The following is a 20,331-nucleotide window of genomic DNA, read 5'->3' as shown; positions in this document are numbered from 1 at the left end:
TAGGGAGGGATTGGTTATCGAGTAACAAAGCGGAGATAGTTTGTCACGAGGAGATTATTCGTATCCCGACCGATGATGGTGAGACCATTGTTGTTCATGGAGAGAAGCGTGAGACGCCGTTAAGGATGATCAGCTGCCTGAAAGCGAGAAGGTGTTTGCAGAAAGGATGTGTTGCTTTTCTAGCACCCATTGTGGATAAGAAGGCTGCTGAGCCGAAGATCGAAGACATCCCTGTCGTGAGGGAATACCCAGAAGTCTTTCCAGGAGACTTGCCTGGCTTGCCACCTCAGAGACAAGTAGAGTTCCACATTGACTTAGTTCCAGGCGCCGCGCCTGTGGCTAAGGCACCCTACAGACTTGCTCCGTCTGAGATGCAAGAACTGTCGACACAACTTCAAGAGTTGTTAGACAAGGGTTTTATTCGACCAAGCTTCTCACCTTGGGGAGCTCCAGTTTTGTTTGTGAAGAAGAAAGACGGCAGTTTCCGTATGTGCATTGACTACAGAGAGTATTACGAAGACAGCCTTCAGAACTCGATATGGACACTACGAGTTCCTCGTTATGCCGTTTGGGTTGACAAACGCACTTGCTGTGTTCATGGACTTGATGAACCGAGTTTGTAAGCCATACCTGGATAAGTTCGTGATTGTATTCATCGACGACATCTTGATTTATTCAAAGACGAAGGCTGAGCACGAGCAACATCTTAGAGCTATTCTAGAGTTGCTGAAGAAGGAACAGTTGTACGCCAAGTTCTCTAAGTGTGAGTTTTGGCTAAGAGAAGTGCAATTCCTTGGGCACGTGGTGAATGGAGATAGAATCCACGTGGACCCCACCAAGATCGAGGCGATCAAAGATTGGGAAACGCCAAAGACGCCAACCGAGATCCGGCAATTCTTGGGTTTGGCTGGCTACTATCGAAAGATTTATTGAGGATTTTTCAAAGATCGCTCAACCATTGACGCTCCTCACGCAAAAGGATAAAAAGTTTGATTGGGGAATCAAACAGGATGAAGCATTTCAGTTGTTGAAGGATAAGCTTTGCAACGCGCCAATCTTAGCTCTACCGGAAGGTACCGACGATTTTGTGGTATACTGCGACGCTTCGCGTCAAGGATTGGGTTGTGTGTTGATGCAACGTCAAAAGGTTATCGCCTACGCATCACGCCAACTGAAAGTGCACGAAAAGAACTATACCACGCATGATTTGGAGCTAGGCGCAGTGGTTTTTGCTTTGAAGATTTGGAGACACTACCTTTACGGGACAAAGTGTACGATCTTTACAGATCACAAAAGCCTCCAGCATATATTCAACCAGAAGGAGTTGAATATGAGGCAAAGGCGATGGGTTGAGTTGTTGAACGATTACGACTGCGAGATCAAGTATCATCCAGGGAAGGCGAATGTGGTCGCCGATGCCCTAAGTCGCAAGGAGAGAATCAAGCCCATAAGGGTTAGGGCTATGGAAATGATTATCCAAACCGATCTTTCCTCACGCATTCGAGCAGCGCAAAAAGAAGCTCTCAAGGAGGGAAACCTTGAGAAAGAATATCTCCGTGGGATGGAGAAGATATTGGTTCCAAACAAGGAAGGAACGATATGTTTGAGAAAAGGATTTGGGTTCCTTTGTTTGGTGATCTAAGAGAGGTTATTTTTGATGAAGCTCACAAGTCACGGTACTCTATCCACCCGGGAGCGGATAAGATGTACCAAGATCTTAAGGATTATTATTGGTGGCCTAGGATGAAAGGCGATGTTGCTATCTACGTGAGCCAATGTTTGACTTGCGCTAAGGTTAAGGCAGAATACCAGAAGCCTTCGGGACTTCTGCAGCAACCAAAAATTCCCCAATGGAAGTGGGAAGAAATATCCATGGATTTTGTTACAAAGTTGCCAAGAACGCCTAAGGGCCATGACACTATCTGGGTGATAGTGGATCGCTTGACGAAATCAGCACACTTCTTGCCGATCCGCGAAAAGGATCATACAAGCAAATTGGCTGAAATTTACATGAGAGAAATTGTCACTCGCCATGGAGTACCTCTCTCGATTATATCCGATAGAGATGGAAGGTTCGTATCGAGGATATGGCAATCCTTCCAGGAAGCTTTTGGCTCCAAGTTGAATCTGAGCACAACTTTTCACCCGCAGACCGACGGACAAAGCGAGCGGACGATTCAGACGTTAGAAGACATGCTGAGAGCATGTGTGATGGATTTGGGCGGTAGCTGGGATAAGCATTTACCCCTGGTTGAGTGTTCATACAACAACAGCTACCACACCAGTATTGGTGCTGCGCCGTTGGAAGCTTTATATGGGCGCAAGTGCAGATCACCGCTCTGTTGGTCTGACGCAGGTGATAGACAATTGGTAGGTCCCGATGTAGTTCAGGAAACTACAGATAAGATCGCGCAAATCCGAGATCGCATTAGTGCGGCTCGTGATCGCCAGAAGACCTATGCAGATCTGAAAAGGAAACCTCAAGAGTTCGAGGTTGGGGATATGGTTTTGTTGAAGGTATCACCCTGGAAGGGTGTAGCACGCTTTGGGAAGCGTGGGAAGTTGAATCCACGCTACATTGGTCCTTTCAAGGTTTTGGAAAGAATTGGAACAGTAGCATACAAGTTGGATCTACCTGCCGAGCTGAATAACGTTCACGATACATTTCATGTATCCAATCTAAAGAGAAGTCCAACTCAAGTTAACGTTGCCATTCCTACCGACGAAATTCATATTGGTGACACGCTCCACTTCGTTGAAGAACCTGTCGAGGTCACGGATTGGAAAGTGAACAAGACCCGCCGGAGCAGTGTCAAGCTCGTCAAAGTTCGTTGGAATGCTAGACATGGTCCTGAATTCACCTGGGAGCGTGAAGACCGAATGAAAGAGAAATACCCCCACCTGTTTCCTAAGAACCCTGCTTCTTCAAGCAGAATTTAAATTTCGGGACGAAATTTATTTAACGGGGGGAGAATGTGACAACCCTCACCAAACCAGGTATCCGTACGACTTAATTAACTATTAATTGTTGCCTAATTACTGTGCTTTACTGAGTTTGCTGATAAACTACTACTTGATTGTTGGTACTTGTACATATCTGCATCATACTTTGATATTCCTGTCACTACACTACTTATTTACTGAACCTTAGTGACAAACATGATGCACAAAAGCACAGTAGCACTAAACGGATACACAGTGAACTTGCTGGTATAGCCAGCATCAGGCAAACACTGCCTCTAAAGGCCTGAATGAGCCAGAATTATTTTACTACACCCATAGTGTGTGTAGGGATACAAGGGTTGTATGATTACGTCTCTAGGAATAAGATATAGAGATTTGGATGTGCCTAAAACATACTTTAAGCACGGAACACAGCACTTTTATCAACACACTAGCTTCTAGCTAATTAATAAAGTGCCAAAATATGAGGAATTATTCCCGACACTTTGCAGAATAAATTGTGTCGCTAAAAATATTATTTATGACGCTTAACGGATATCTTAAGCACTTTAACGGATTACTATCCGACCGAACAACCGGACTACACCCGGAACATAAAAATATTGTCAAAAATATTATTAGTATTTTTCTGAGCCAGTTAGGGTCCCTGATTACCCTAACACCCGCTTTTTAATGCATTTAACAACTAACGGGGTTAGACCTTTAAGTAACGCACTTAACATAACTGAACCGTAACTGAACGATCGGAAATGAACCGGATGCCATTACATTCTAATGGAATCGGCCAAGGTGATGTGACACGAGGGTACGTCCTTTATCATATTTAATTAGATTTCGCGATTATCGAGGCACATTTCTCTATAAATACCCCCTCTCTCTCTCACACATTTACACACACTTCACAAAAATCTCTCTCTCCCTCCCCTTGAACACCTCACGGCCGAACACCCCCCATCACCATCCATCCGCTTCGGTTTTTGATCTCTCCATTCCAAGTGCATACAAGTCTCGGTGATCACGTACAACGAAGCTTGGAACAAGCGGAACGCCAAGGACCTCTACCGTTAGCTTTTATCCACGCAGTTTTCGACTAGAATCTTCCCTAGCCCCGAGCTAGAGGTATAATGTTTAAAACTCATTTTTGGTCATGTCTAAAGTGGTTAAAAGGATATTTGTCGGTTGAATGTCGGTAACCCGCTTAATGAAACTTTAAAGTCTACTAAAAACGTGTATATCGTTGGTTAAAAGCTCAAAACGCGTGTAAATGTCGTAGTATTTGAATATGTTGGTTTTTATGGCCCGATCTATGATGTGGTGGCTCTCATCATCGTTTAACCCGACTTTGTTAGGATCACGTATCTTGACATACACTGGTTTCTTTGGTACAAGGGTTAAAAGGTGAAACTCCACCACACGGGAAACATGAACTTGTGTAAAAATGTTTTAATGTGAAAAATAGTATTTAAAACAAGCCGATCTACGTATGTACAAGTGGTATATTCGTAGGACCGGGTGTCGAGAAAATCATGTTTTTATAAAAATGGATAAAGTGTTAACAAATACGATTTCTATAAACTACAAGTGTAGAAACACTTGTAGAATAAAAGATCCGACAAAATAACAATGTTTACAAAAATTGTCGGGAAGTTGTAAGAAGTAAGTTGTTCTAAAAACGAGGTTTTTGCAAGACTAAGTTATGCTATATATAGATCCACTAAAAATAACGAGATCTACACCGTAGTTTTTGTAAAAACTACAAATTCATGAAACAACGCGGTTTTACATTCTAGTCTTCTATTTGATGTGTTGAAAATTGATTCGGTTGATTTGATAAATTGTTGAGATGATTTGTAAAAGAAAATGATACGCTTGAAAGCGTGGCCACCTCCAGTTACAGGGGAAACTCTGGCGAAATTTTCTAAAAATCTAACACTTAGAATTATTTAACAAGTGTTAGACTACTTTGACATGTTTTCAAAAATATATTTTCGCCACAACTTTATTTATAAATAATCGGAGGTGGGATTTTCACAAAACTAAAAGTGATAAATATTTATTCGGTAAATATATTTTGTCACCTCACTGTTTATGATTATTTTGTGAAAATGTATAAATATTATTTTTAGAGTAAAAATAATATTTACTAACCTTGTCAAGCCCGAAATAATACAAACGCCTTCACGGCAAACATATAAGTTACAACGGTAATTTCTATTACCACCTAATCACCAAAACGTAACTTACGCTTTATTCGGAAGTATTCATAAGCACGTATATTGTCAATATATTATTTTGGGAAAATATTATGAGAAAAAGGAAATATATTATTTTTGAGAAAAATAAATATATTTTGGAATAAGAAATAAAATATATTAAGTGGGACTTAATAAAATAATATAAGTATACATGTATTTAATTCCCCCATCCTTGGGAAGGAGAATGCGTATCAAATATATATACGAAACGGTTGACTAACTGTTTCCCAAAAATATAATCTATGAAGCTAAAGCACGGCCATCCGTCTAATAGAATTAGCACATGTAGGTCGTTGCACAGCATTTGGATATTGGATTGCTTGATTTTGTGACGCGTTCACTGTGAGTTCATGTCCCCCTTTTCTCTTAACTGTTTTCAGTTTTATAAACTGCGGGGGTGAAATACATGTTACAATGATTATGGATATGTTATACATGGTATGATTAGCATAAGGAGGGTTATTACTTAGATCATGTGAGTGGGTAGGCAGAAACTTGAGGCCATTAATCCTCGTTGAGGACCGAGGGACAGGAGCGGTAGATCTATCTGGGTGTAGCGAGCCCAGCCCCAGGTCCAGCATAACGGACCTCGGGGTGACTTAGTGCCCGACGCATAAATCCGCTAGGTTTGAGTCATCCCTACTTGCACTTCACACATATCAGTGGACTTGCAACCCATTGGTGATCTCTTTTATTTCCTTATTTGCTACATACCAGGATTTTTGATAAAGATAAAGGTTTATTTACTCATTTTCGCATGAACTCGCTCAACATTATTGTTGATTTTTCAACTTACATGTATTTCAGGGAATTAAGGATCTGGCACGGTTTAGCAGGATTTCCCGCTGCATTTAGATTCAGAGTCATCCGGGTTCAAGGTTTATGGCTCTTTCCTGGACAAGCCATAGCCTCTGAACCATGTTTATTTATGTTGCATTATGGTAGTGGTTGTACTGTTAAGACAAGTAATGGTTGTTGGGTGTTTACCCGTTTAGACAATGTTTGACAATTTTATTTTCAATGGATGACTTTGCATGATTTTAAATTCATATAGCTTGTTATGATTAAGCTATGGTATTAAGAAGTCACACCAAATTAACCACGCTTCCGCAAAGCCAGGGTGTGACAACTGGCGCGCCCCAAGGAGTGGTGCTTGGGCGAATAAAGCCTTTTTCGAGTAATTCCTGGAGTTGGTTCGAGAGTTCCCGCATTTCGGATGGAGCGAGTCGATAAGGGGCTTTGGCAACGGGGTTAGCTCCAGGAATGAGGTCGATACGAAAGTCGATATCACGACTTGGTGGTAGTCCGGGAAGATCATCAGGGAACACCTGAGAAAATTCACGAACCACTGGAACATCTTTGACTTCAACTTTCTTTTTCTTTCCTTTCTCCGCTACTACGATGTTGGCCAAGAAGGCTCGGTATTCCTTGCGGAGATACTTGCTGGCTTGAATACATGACATAAGCTTGAGACCCTTCGACGTTGTTTCACCGTATACACATAGGAGATCACCATTTGCGAGCGAGAATCGAATCATCTTTTCAAAGCACACAACTTCAGCATGGTTTTCACGAAGAAAGTCCATGCCGATTATGACATCAAAACTTCCAAGTTGCATCGGAATAAGGTCGATCGGAAAGATGTGATTGTTGAGTTCGAGAGTACAATCACGAAGTACTGAGTTAACAGCAATAGTTCTCCCTGTAGCAACTTCGACTTCGAATGACGAGGTTAGATAAGAGCGCTTACGAATAAGGAGCTTCTCGAATTCAAATGATACAAAGCAGTTATCGGCTCCAGTATCAAACAAACATGATGCATAAATACCATTCACAAGGAACGTACCATTAACCACGTTGTTATCCACCTGAGCCTGGCGGGCATTGATGTTGAAAGTTCGGGCATGGGCTGCTTGCTGCTGCTGCTGTTGTTGTTGTTGCTGGGGCTCTTGCTTGACTACCCTGTTCGGGCATCTGTTGGCAAAGTGGTTAGGGTCACCACATGCAAACCAGACTCTAGCATTGACTGCTGGTGCGGGAGCTGCTGGTTGACCTTGAGGAGCAGGGAGTAGAGCTTGGTTGACAGTAGCTTGAGCTGGGGCTTGACGAGGACCATAACGGCAGTTCGTAGTGAAATGACCGTAGAGGTTGCAGTGAGCGCAAAAACGACAAGCTAGACCCACTGGATGATGATACAAACACGTCGGGCAGAGTGGGTGAGGGCCTGTGTATGCACGCTATGCTGGCGGTGCATTGATCACTGGAGCTGAACGCTGGTGTTGCTACTGTTGAACTGGTACAGATTGCAGGGGAGCAGCGTTAGTTGCGGCAGCACAGCTCTTGTTGCTGGAGCTGTTGTTGTGGTTCTTCTTCTTCCTTCTTGAGGACTTGGAGGATTGAGCAGATGAGTCGGTGGGTGCTGCAGTGGCTTGATGCAGAGACTTGGTTTGCTTATCCCAAAAACCTGACTTGACTCGCTTATCGTTGATCTCAGCGGCGAGTAGGTAGGTTTCCTCGATTGTTGCTGGCTTGGCTGCGTGAACAAAATCGGCTACACAGTCGGGTAGGGCTCGGATATACTTCTTGATGGCTTGATGTGAGGTCTTGACTTGATCAGGACGGATAATGCTAAGCTGCTTGAAGCGAGCAGTGAGAGCAGCGTTGTCTCCATCCTTCTGCTTGATTCCCCAGAACTCGTCCTCCAGCTTTTGGCGCTCATGAGGAGGGCAGAATTCCTCGATCATAATCGCTTTCAACTCCTTCCATGATAGCCCGTAAGCTGCATCATTTCCGTGCTTGTTTCGTTCGGCCGTCCACCAGTCTAGGGCACGGGACTGGAAGACGCCTGTTGCATTGAGTGTACGGAGATGCTTAGGACATCCGCTCTGGCGCAGAGTGACTTCGACCGAGTCGAACCAGTGAAACATGGCTGTCGGACCATCTTCGCCAGTGAACTCTTTTGGTCCGCATGCTTTGAACTGCTTGAAGCTGAAAGCAGCCTTTCTTGAATCCTTGGAGATCTCAGTTCGGGATTCTTCTGACGACTTGCTGGCGTTTTCATACACCTCACTCACAGCTTTCGCCACGGTTTTGGAGATGATAGCAGCGAGACGTCGGTCTCTCTTTTCTTGGCGGGTCAGACGTTGACGGGATCCAGACGATGACATGGTCTACAACAGACATCGTCACAGGACTCAACACAACGTAATCGAATCTCTCCTCACACGTCTACCACTATCTAAAGCTTAGAATCACGTCGAGACACATAAGCACGTAAACACATATGCACAAAACCACAGATGCACGTAAGCACAGAAGCACATAAGCACAAAGTCACATAAGCACGAAAACACGTAATCATTTAACCACAGAAGCAATCAGAAAACAGAAACCTATCCTTCAAAGTTCGAGTACCGTTCGAATATTGTATCGAATAGCCTAGCTTAGTCGTATAGCACAGTATAGTATGGTATCATCTAGATTCGCGATAGCTGGGTGTCGTTTAGGGATAGAATAATAGTGCGAGTCGCGTGTGTCGATTAAAATTTGGTAGCAGAATCGAATAACATCCCGAAATAAAACAGAGAAGCAAATATAAACACAAAGCAGAAAAGGCACACATAAACACATAAAATCAACAAGAGTACCAGACGACTTTGTTAAATTTGAAACATATAAAATCGAGAGATAGATTGTCTGCGGCTACTAGACATCGACTACCCAAGGCAATTCGACTATTCGCAGTAGACTTGTCGTCACTTTCGACTCTAGAGGCCGTGTTTCTGCCTCGATTCTCGGGCATTCCACACGCGTTCCCTAGGTCATACTTGTGAGTTGAGGTCATTGGAGTCCGACGATGCCTTGGTGAGATAAGTAAGTACAGAACAAACTGCCAAGGTCAGGGTTTCACCCCTTGGCTTAGCAAATTCTTCCTTGTTTTTAATAAAAATAGAGGAAATTATGCATCAAAATATGGATTTCCCTCCTGATTTGGTATAATCTCCCTTGTTTGTTGGTAAAATAATGAGATGAGCATGAATAACGAAATAAAATCGGCATAAGTCAGGCAGTTTGGTCAGGAGTTTGCGGCTTTCACACCTATTCCCAACTAAACCTACCGACTTTTATTTGAAAATTCGAGTGCAGTGATAGGGAAGGATCGCAGAATTCAGCACATAAACTGGGTCTGATGGTTCCTAACTATAGTCTAGGTCTCTAAGACAGCGACCCGGACTAGGTCGTGTCTGCCTAATTCCCTATAGTTATGGCTCTGATACCAATCTGTCACACCCCAACCGATGGCGGAATCATCGGGGCGCGGCACTGAGCGAAACAGATTGTTCAAAGAAATTCCATAACAACTATTATTACCGAATAGTTTAAATGTCACGTCCCATACCATGACCCATAAGATAAATTTAGTTATTACAGACATAGATATTCTTCAAACAAAAACATGTTCCGACAACTCAGATTTAATCATATAATTATAAATTGTCTTGGTTTCTAGACTCTTTCCTAGCCTCGATTTCACAGCAGAGAGAGAGAGAGCAAGTAAGCATCCTAAACACCTGTCACATACGTTAAAATAAAGTCAATACATAAAATGTAAAGGTGAGCATACAAGTTTGATAATAGCATATAGAGTTTCGAATAGTTTACGCATAACCAGCACGTATACAGAGAGCAATGATGCATGTAAATTATCGACATGGACCTATCAATACCAGTGACTGTGGGTTGACTGTCCGAGACAGTTCGCAATACATGATCACCACCGTAAATCATGCAAGTAGATTGTCCTTGACAACCCCCGTGTGAACGGGTGCTGAGTCCAAACTATAGTACTACGTTGCTAAGGCAGGTAGACAGCTTTCCACGTGTAAACATAATAACAAGCATACATTTAATCACGTAATACATGCAATCGGTTAGCGTTCAAATAGTTTGTATAGTGTGTTCTGTGACAACTCGAATTCTAGACCTACTTTGTGAACCGTATGTGAATATGTTATGCTTTACGAGATTTAATTTATATGAATGTTACGTGTTACGTGTCTAAGATGTTATGTTTTGTGAACCGAACATTAGATTGAAGCTCACAACTTTTGCGGCCCACACTCTTTGACTCGAGACCATGGCCCAAGTGAGGGGCTTCGGCCCACTCTACTCTACGTATATGTACACATACACATCTTAGGGTTTTAGTTTTTTTACAATCTTTGCAACCACAAAACAACAACACACACAAGCTCTCTCCCTCCCTCTCGTTGCTTGGAAACCGACGGCACAAGAACCAACTTCCCATTCGGATCACACTCCTTTACTTGTAACCGGTTAGTATGATTGATTATGTTCTTGTACGATTTATGTGGTTTAGGTTGTGTCCTTGCAAATCGTTTGTTCACCATATGAGTGTAATCGGATGAGTTAAATTGATTAAGTGACCTAGGTTATCATAACCAATCTGCTTGTATGTAAATCGGCTCTTATGTATGTTCACACAAACTGGGTTGTATGATAGAAGCCTAACAGTGATTCGTGATGTTGATTGTAAATCGGTTGCATGTATGTGTTAATCGGTTAGGATGCATGATAGGGTTGCAAGATTTAAAACCAACCGATTGCTATATGTTTGATTATGATCCGATTGTTTATTCTTGATACTGTTATGCATTTGTTTAAAGAGGAACACGTTGAATATAAAAATCTGCTAATTACTAAGTTTGATTTGAATTGTGAAACTGCTAAGTTGTTTGCTAGAATCACGGAAAGATGGTTGCAGGAATTATGGAAACCAGTTACACACACGGTTGCGACTCGGTATCACTCATTGCGAGTCGGAACCCCACTCGAGACCACAACAGCACAAGCCGAGACCATGGTTGCGAGTCCCGTTGCGACTCGTAACCGGACCATGATGAGCCGAAATCACCATTGCGACTCGCAACCTCCTGTTGCGACTCGTAATCAGCTGTTGTGACTTGTAATCCCGGTTGCGACTCGAGATCGCTGGTTGCGACTCGAGACTAGCTGCACGTACACTATTTTGGGCCTACACTGTCACGGGCCCAATCTTATGACTGTTATGTTATTGGACTGCTTATCTGTTTGGGCCGAACACTTGGATTCTGTTCAACTGATTGTTTTTGGACTGCTATGAAATATGTGTGAATTGCCATGATCAATACGTGTTAGAAACCCACGTGCTTTATACGAACCTAACTTGCATAAGTAACCATGATAGGACGTGGTTGATCCCTTACTTGTATACTTGAGCATTTTACTGTCTGCCGAGCAAACCCAGGTGAGTTCACACTCCTACTAAGGCATGGGATTCCCGGGTCGTGGGAATGGGGTAAAGGTTACAATTGACTAAGAACGTACATATGCTTTTCCTAGACTATCACCTACCATGATCCTCGGATGTCAGGACGGTTCCGTAGGTTAGGATAACACCTACGTGGTCATATGCCAATCACTGCCTCGGATGTCAGGCACGCACGTAAAACCTACGTGTACGCATTACTTACTTCTATCCTCGGTACAAAGGATACGTACGTGAAACCCATGTACACCCCCGCGTCTCCTATCCTCGGTTGTGAAGGATACGTGCGTAAGACCTACGTACACCCCATACGCGCTACTGTTCTCGGAAGAAGAACAGGGATGATACGAGTAGTTGATACGAATAGTCTAGTGGTCACATAACATGGGAAGCCCCCACCTATACAACTTACTATCGGCCCAGTAGAGCCACCCGTTACTTACTGTTACGCACTTACTTACTGTGAACTCGCTCAACTAGTTTGTTGATCATTCTGTTACATGCCTTGCAGATCGTTAGGTACTTGGAGCTTTCACAAAGAGGAGCCGGTCGTTGTGGACAAGGATCGTATTACTTCGTTGGACACTTATGACATTTCAGTATTTTTAACTTGGGTTTACAACAATGCTTCCGCTACTTAAACAATGCTTGGTTTTGAAACATCGATCATGTCATGATGAACTACTTTAGTAACTTTTATTATTATTAAATGCTATGTTTGATATGATTGATGGCTTGATCCTGGTCATGTCACGCTCCCAAGCGGTGGTACTCCGCGTGTGGGATTTGGGGGTGTGACAGATTGGTATCAGAGCCATTGGTTATAGAGAACTCGGTTTTAATACGGGAAAAAGTTTTTATTAAAACCAGACTATAACCCAAACAGTGCTCTCAACGATCCACAACGACGCTTCGCTCCACGTGCAAGACTCGACGGTTTAGGTAATAAGGTTTATGTATATTGCCTACTTGCTAGAATTACTTAGAACTTTGCTCGTGGTATGCTTAGACTACAATGCTCACTATTTGCTATTGCTTAAAGACCCTTACGTGCTTACACTTTTCTGTCATCGCACTATTCGCGAACTTTTCTCACCTATTTCGCCTTTGACATGAAGATCAATGGCTGGAAGAATTAACATGACACAAGCCCAGTTAGAGGCTCTTGTTCAAGCCCAAGTTGCTGCGGCAGTTGCAGCAGCTCAAGCAGGTAGTATATCCTGCAGTATAGGCACACACTAGGATCTCTAGATCCTACATTAACTCTCGTATTTAACTTCGTCCTATTCGTACACAATAGGTCAACACGCGCAGCAGCCTGTCTGCACTTTCAAGAACTTTATGGACTGCCGTCCCGGCACGTTCAGCGGCACAGAAGGAGCGGTTGGACTCCTCCACTGGTTCGAGAAGCTAGAATCAGTATTCGAAATGTGTGAATGCCCTGAGGCACGCAGAGTGAAATACGCCACCGGCACTTTAGAAGGAATCGCGCTAACCTGGTGGAACGCGCAGGTGCAAATTCTGGGGTTGGCAGCTGCTAACGCCACACCCTGGAACGATTTTAAGGAACTTATCAAGAGAGAGTATTGTACGCGTGAAGATACTCACAAGCTAGAAGACGAGCTGTATAATCTGAAAATGGTTGGGTCGGAGATTGAAGCGTATACCAAGCGGTCAAACGAGCTGGCCGTGCTGTGTCCAACTATGGTAGACCCTCCATACAAGCGTATCGAGATGTATCTCAAGGGATTGGCACCAGAAATCCAGAGCCATGTTACTTCGGCTAACCTCGACAACATCCAGGAAATCCAGCGTCTCGCTCACCGTATCACCGATCAGGCAGTGGATCAGAATAAACTGCCTAAGCGAGTCAGCGCTACTGCTACAGTCACTCCTTCAGCTACTCCCGTTACCCTCAGTGACAACAAGAGGAAATGGGAGGGGGATTCAAGCAAAGCATCAGTTTCGGTTCAGTCCCAGAATCAGCAGCGAAAGACTGACAACTATCAAAGCCCTAACCAGCAGTCGTCAGGTAGCCACAGGCAGGGTGGATATCGTGGAAATCTTCCAAAGTGCAACAACTGCAACAGGCACCACAACGGCCAGTGTACCAAGGGTCGTTGCCAAAGATGCCTCAAGATGGGTCACGAGGCCAAAGACTGTAGAAGCCTTCGTCCTGTGAACCAAAATCAGCAGCAGCCTCACGCTCAGCCTAACCAACAACAGGGCAACAAGGGATGCTACAATTGTGGTGCTGAAGGCCACATCAAGAGACACTGCCCACAGCTCAACAGGAACCAGAACAACAACAACAACCAGGGCAACGGCAACAACAACAACGGAGGAAATAACAACGTCAATGAAGCTCGGGGTCGTGCTTTTGTGCTAGGTCGAGGCGACGCAGTGAACGATCCCAACGTTGTTATGGGTAAGTTTCTCCTCGACAATATTTACGTTACTGTTTTGTTTGATTCGGGTGCGGATACAAGCTATATGTCTGTGAAAATGTGTCAACTGCTAAAACGTGCACCAACACTTTTACCCACCAAACATGTAGTAGAGTTAGCTAACGGTAAAAGTCTAGAAGCCACGCACGTAGTACAGGGTTGTAATCTTATCCTAGCTGGTCAAGCCTTCTCTATTGATCTCATTCCCATAGTTTTGGGAAGTTTCGACGTCGTGATTGGGATGGATTGGTTATCCCAACACCAGGCAGAAATCTTATGCAGTGAGAAGATCATTCGTATTCCACGTTCTGGTCAAGAACCTCTCGAAGTCCAGGGCGACAAGAGTGGTGCTGTGGTTGGCATCATCTCATTCTTGAAGGCTCAGAAGTGCTTACGTAAAGGTCACACAGCCATTTTGGCTCTTGTTTCAGACGCATCAGTAAAGGAAAAGAAATTGGAGGATATACCAGTCGTACGTGACTTCCCTCAAGTGTTTCCTGAAGATTTACCTGGTTTACCGCCTCATCGCCAAGTCGAGTTTCAGATTGAGTTAGCTCCTGGAGCAGCACCAATAGCCCGCGCACCGTATCGTTTAGCCCCATCAGAGTTGGAAGAACTGTCGAAACAGCTGCAAGAGCTCTTAGAAAAGGGTTTTATTCGTCCAAGCTCATCGCCTTGGGGAGCTCCAGTGTTATTCGTGAAGAAAAAGGATGGCACTTTCAGGATGTGTATAGACTACAGGGAACTGAACAAGGTGACGGTGAAGAACCGTTATCCTCTTCCACGCATAGACGACTTATTCGACCAGTTGCAAGGGTCGTGTTACTATTCCAAGATCGACCTACGGTCAGGATATCATCAACTGAGAGTCCGCGAGGAGGACGTCTCTAAGACAGCATTCAGAACTCGTTATGGTCACTACGAGTTCTTGGTTATGCCGTTCGGACTTACGAACGCACCTGCAGTATTTATGGATCTTATGAACAGGGTGTGCAAACCCTATCTCGACAAGTTCGTCATTGTTTTCATCGACGACATCCTGATTTACTCCAAGAGTCAGGAGGAACACGAGCGACACCTACGCCTTATTTTGGAACTCCTTCGAAAGGAACAGCTGTACGCTAAGCTTTCTAAATGCGACTTCTGGCTTCGTGAAGTCCACTTCTTAGGCCACGTGGTAAACAAGGATGGGATTCACGTCGATCCATCCAAGGTAGACTCAATCAGAAACTGGCCTGCGCCACGCACACCAACAGAAATACGCCAATTCTTGGGTTTGGCTGGTTATTATCGGCGATTCATCAAAGACTTTTCAAGGATCGCGCAACCACTTACACTACTGACACAGAAGGGTGTCACCTACCGTTGGGGCAACACGCAGGAAACTGCTTTTCAGTATCTAAAGGATAGGCTTTGCAGCGCACCTATTCTTTCATTGCCAGAGGGCACAGAAGACTTCGTAGTATATTGTGATGCATCCATCCAGGGTCTTGGATGTGTGTTGATGCAACGTGATAAAGTGATAGCCTACGCTTCTCGTCAACTAAAGATTCATGAACGGAACTACACGACGCACGACTTAGAGCTGGGAGCTGTTGTTTTCGCGCTTAAGATATGGCGACACTACCTGTACGGTACCAGGTGCACGATATACACCGATCACAGGAGTCTCGAGCATATTCTTAAGCAGAAGGATTTGAACATGCGTCAACGACGATGGGTCGAGTTACTTAACGACTACGAATGCGCCATCAAGTACCATCCAGGCAAAGCCAATGTGGTGGCTAACGCTCTAAGTCGAAAGGACACCTTACCGAAGCGCGTGCGAGCGCTACAGCTTACGATTCAGTCTAACCTTCCAGCACAGATACGAAATGCTCAGATAGAAGCATTGAAGCCCGAAAACGTCAAGGCTGAAGCCTTACGCGGCTCACGACAACAAATGGAACAAAAGGAAGACGGCGCCTACTACGTAACGGGCCGGATTTGGGTCCCTCTCTATGGCGGTTTACGCGAACTTGTAATGGATGAAGCTCACAAGTCTCGCTACTCGGTACATCCAGGGTCAGATAAAATGTACCACGACATTAAAGCAACCTATTGGTGGCCTAGCATGAAGGCCCACATCGCTACGTACGTTGGAAAATGTTTGACCTGTGCGAGAGTCAAGGTTGAATATCAGAAGCCAGCTGGTCTACTTCAGCAGCCTAAGATACCACAATGGAAATGGGAAGAAATTTCCATGGATTTTGTTACAGGCTTACCTAGATCTCAGCGTGGGAACGATACAATATGGGTCATAGTTGATCGACTCACCAAGTCTGCACACTTCCTACCGATTAAGGAAACGGACAAGTTCTCCACTCTCGCAGACGTCTATCTTAAAGAAGTTGTTTCGAGGCACGGAGTGCCCATCTCTATTATTTCGGATCGTGATGCACGATTCACGTCAGAGCTATGGCAAGCAATGCATAAATCTTTCGGCTCACGATTAGACATGAGCACAGCATATCATCCTCAGACGGATGGGCAGTCTGAGCGAACGATTCAAACACTTGAAGACATGCTTAGGGCATGCGTTATCGATTTCGGCAACGGCTGGGAAAAACACCTCCCATTGGTGGAGTTTTCATACAATAACAGTTACCATACCAGCATTCAAGCCGCTCCATTCGAGGCATTGTACGGACGTAAATGCCGGTCACCTCTCTGTTGGGCAGAGGTGGGGGATAGTCAAATTACGGGTCCAGAGATTGTAGTGGACACCACAGAAAAGATAGCACAGATACGACAACGCATGGCGGCAGCACGCGACCGTCAGAAAGCTTACGCGGACAAGCGTAGAAAGCCTTTGGAATTTCAGGTCGGGGACCGGGTATTATTGAAAGTCTCACCCTGGAAGGGTGTGGTACGTTTTGGCAAAAGGGGCAAACTGAATCCGCGGTACGTCGGACCATTCGAAATCTTAGAAAAGATTGGCAAGGTAGCCTACAAGTTGAACCTACCAGCTGAACTCGGAGCAGTTCACAATGTCTTTCATGTGTCGAACCTAAAGAAGTGCTTATCGGATGAAACCCTCATCATTCCTTTTAAGGAACTCACTATCGACGAGCGGTTGCAGTTCGTCGAGGAACCAGTAGAAATCACGGACCGGGATGTGAAGGTCCTCAAAAACAAGAGAATCCCTCTTGTTCGAGTTCGTTGGAACTCCAAACGTAGCCCAGAGTACACCTGGGAACGCGAAGACAGGATGACAGAAAAGTACCCCCAGTTATTCGAAACCAATGCTACCACTACTGAGGCTGAAGCTACTACTTCGGAATTTCGGGACGAAATTCCAGATCAACGGGGGGAGGATGTGACACCCCAGGAAAACCAGTGAACGCTATAACTTACCTAGCTTCCTCAGTGAGTGCATACCAAATTTCGGGACGAAATTTCCAATTAGTTGGGGATAATGTGACAACTCGAATTCTAGACCTACTTTGTGAACCGTATGTGAATATGTTATGCTTTACGAGATTTAATTTATATGAATGTTACGTGTTACGTGTCTAAGATGTTATGTTTTGTGAACCGAACATTAGATTGAAGCTCACAACTTTTGCGGCCCACACTCTTTGACTCGAGACCATGGCCCAAGTGAGGGGCTTCGGCCCACTCTACTCTACGTATATGTACACATACACATCTTAGGGTTTTAGTTTTTTTACAATCTTTGCAACCACAAAACAACAACACACACAAGCTCCCTCTCTCCCTCTCGTTGCTTGGAAACCGACGGCACAAGAACCAACTTCCCATTCGGATCACACTCCTTTACTTGTAACCGGTTAGTATGATTGATTATGTTCTTGTACGATTTATGTGGTTTAGGTTGTGTCCTTGCAAATCGTTTGTTCACCATATGATTGTAATCGGATGAGTTAAATTGATTAAGTGACCTAGGTTATCATAACCAATCTGCTTGTATGTAAATCGGCTCTTATGTATGTTCACACAAACCGGGTTGTATGATAGAAGCCTAACAGTGATTCGTGATGTTGATTGTAAATTGGTTGCATGTATGTGTTAATCGGTTAGGATGCATGATAGGGTTGCAAGATTTAAAACCAACCGATTGCTATATGTTTGATTATGATCCGATTGTTTATTCTTGATACTGTTATGCATTTGTTTAAAGAGGAACACGTTGAATATAAAAATCTGCTAATTACTAAGTTTGATCTGAATTGTGAAACTGCTAAGTTGTTTGCTAGAATCACGGAAAGATGGTTGCAGGAATTATGGAAACCAGTTACACACACGGTTGCTACTCGGTATCACTCATTGCGAGTCGGAACCCCACTCGAGACCACAACAGCACAAGCCGAGACCATGGTTGCGAGTCCCGTTGCGACTCGTAACCGGACCATGATGAGCCGAAATCACCATTGCGACTCGCAACCTCCTGTTGCGACTCGTAATCAGCTGTTGTGACTCGTAATCCCGGTTGCGACTCGAGATCGCCGGTTGCGACTCGAGACTAGCTGCACGTACACTATTTTGGGCCTACACTGTCACGGGCCCAATCTTATGACTGTTATGTTATTGGACTGCTTATCTGTTTGGGCCGAACACTTGGATTCTGTTCAACTGATTGTTTTTGGACTGCTATGAAATATGTGTGAATTGCCATGATCAATACGTGTTAGAAACCCACGTGCTTTATACGAACCTAACTTGCATAAGTAACCATGATAGGACGTGGTTGATCCCTTACTTGTATACTTGAGCATTTTACTGTCTGCCGAGCAAACCCAGGTGAGTTCACACTCCTACTAAGGCATGGGATTCCCGGGTCGTGGGAATGGGGTAAAGGTTACAATTGACTAAGAACGTACATATGCTTTTCCTAGACTATCACCTACCATGATCCTCGGATGTCAGGACGGTTCCGTAGGTTAGGATAACACCTACGTGGTCATATGCCAATCACTGCCTCGGATGTCAGGCACGCACATAAAACCTACGTGTACGCATTACTTACTTCTATCCTCGGTACAAAGGATACGTACGTGAAACCCATGTACACCCCCGCGTCTCCTATCCTCGGTTGTGAAGGATACGTGCGTAAGACCTACGTACACCCCATACGCGCTACTGTTCTCGGAAGAAGAACAGGGATGATACGAGTAGTTGATACGAATAGTCTAGTGGTCACATAACATGGGAAGCCCCCACCTATACAACTTACTATCGGCCCAGTAGAGCCACCCGTTACTTACTGTTACGCACTTACTTACTGTGAACTCGCTCAACTAGTTTGTTGATCATTCTGTTACATGCCTTGCAGATCGTTAGGTACTTGGAGCTTGCACAAAGAGGAGCCGGTCGTTGTGGACAAGGATCGTATTACTTCGTTGGACACTTATGACATTTCAGTATTTTTAACTTGGGTTTACAACAATGCTTCCGCTACTTAAACAATGCTTGGTTTTGAAACATCGATCATGTCATGATGAACTACTTTAGTAACTTTTATTATTATTAAATGCTATGTTTGATATGATTGATGGCTTGATCCTGGTCATGTCACGCTCCCAAGCGGTGGTACTCCGCGTGTGGGATTTTGGGGGTGTGACATGTTCGTTTGTGATTTTGATAGGTAACGTATGTAACACCCAAAAGTGCTAAAGCAAAAAGGGTTCGAGTATACTCACAGTGATTGATTGTGGATTGAAGGGAGCGCTGAGAGTAAGATTAGCCTGAATAGTTCGATAGCATAACGATAAGTAACGCGGAAAAGTAAACAAGTATGGGTGGATCGAATGGGCTGGTCGATCGAACGGCAGGTTCGATCGAACGGCCTGTTCGATCGGCTGGTATATCCGATTGGACAGTCCTGTTCGATCGGCCGGTTGGCTCGATCGGCTGGACCATTCGAGTGGATTGTTTCTTCCTCTGGTGTGTTTGTGTTAGAGGATTTGAACTTTGGAAGTTTTTGTTGCAGCATTTGAGAACACTGAAGTGTTCCTACCTTTCAAGTCGGTCGATCGAGCGGTTCGCTCGATCGGCTAGCTCACTCGATCGGCTAGCTCACTCGATCGGCCAGGAGCTTCAGGTTTAGTCCTCAACTGAATGTCACTCGATCGAATAGTCTGTTCGATCGGCTGGCATTCCCTACTACGAACAAGTTGTGAAAACGATTAAGTGTTGAAGCATAGTATCTCATGATCCGAACAGTAATGTTTATCCATCGAGTGACCCATTCGATTGAACATTACTTCGTCAATACTATACTTCAAAAGTTTGGGAGTGTGGGACCATGTGCTAGCCGATCGGCTGGCCCGGTCGA

This window comes from Helianthus annuus, chromosome 5 (genome assembly GCF_002127325.2).
Source record: "Helianthus annuus cultivar XRQ/B chromosome 5, HanXRQr2.0-SUNRISE, whole genome shotgun sequence".
In the NCBI taxonomy this organism is placed as follows: Eukaryota; Viridiplantae; Streptophyta; class Magnoliopsida; order Asterales; family Asteraceae; genus Helianthus; species Helianthus annuus.
Note: the sequence above shows the minus strand (reverse complement) of the source record.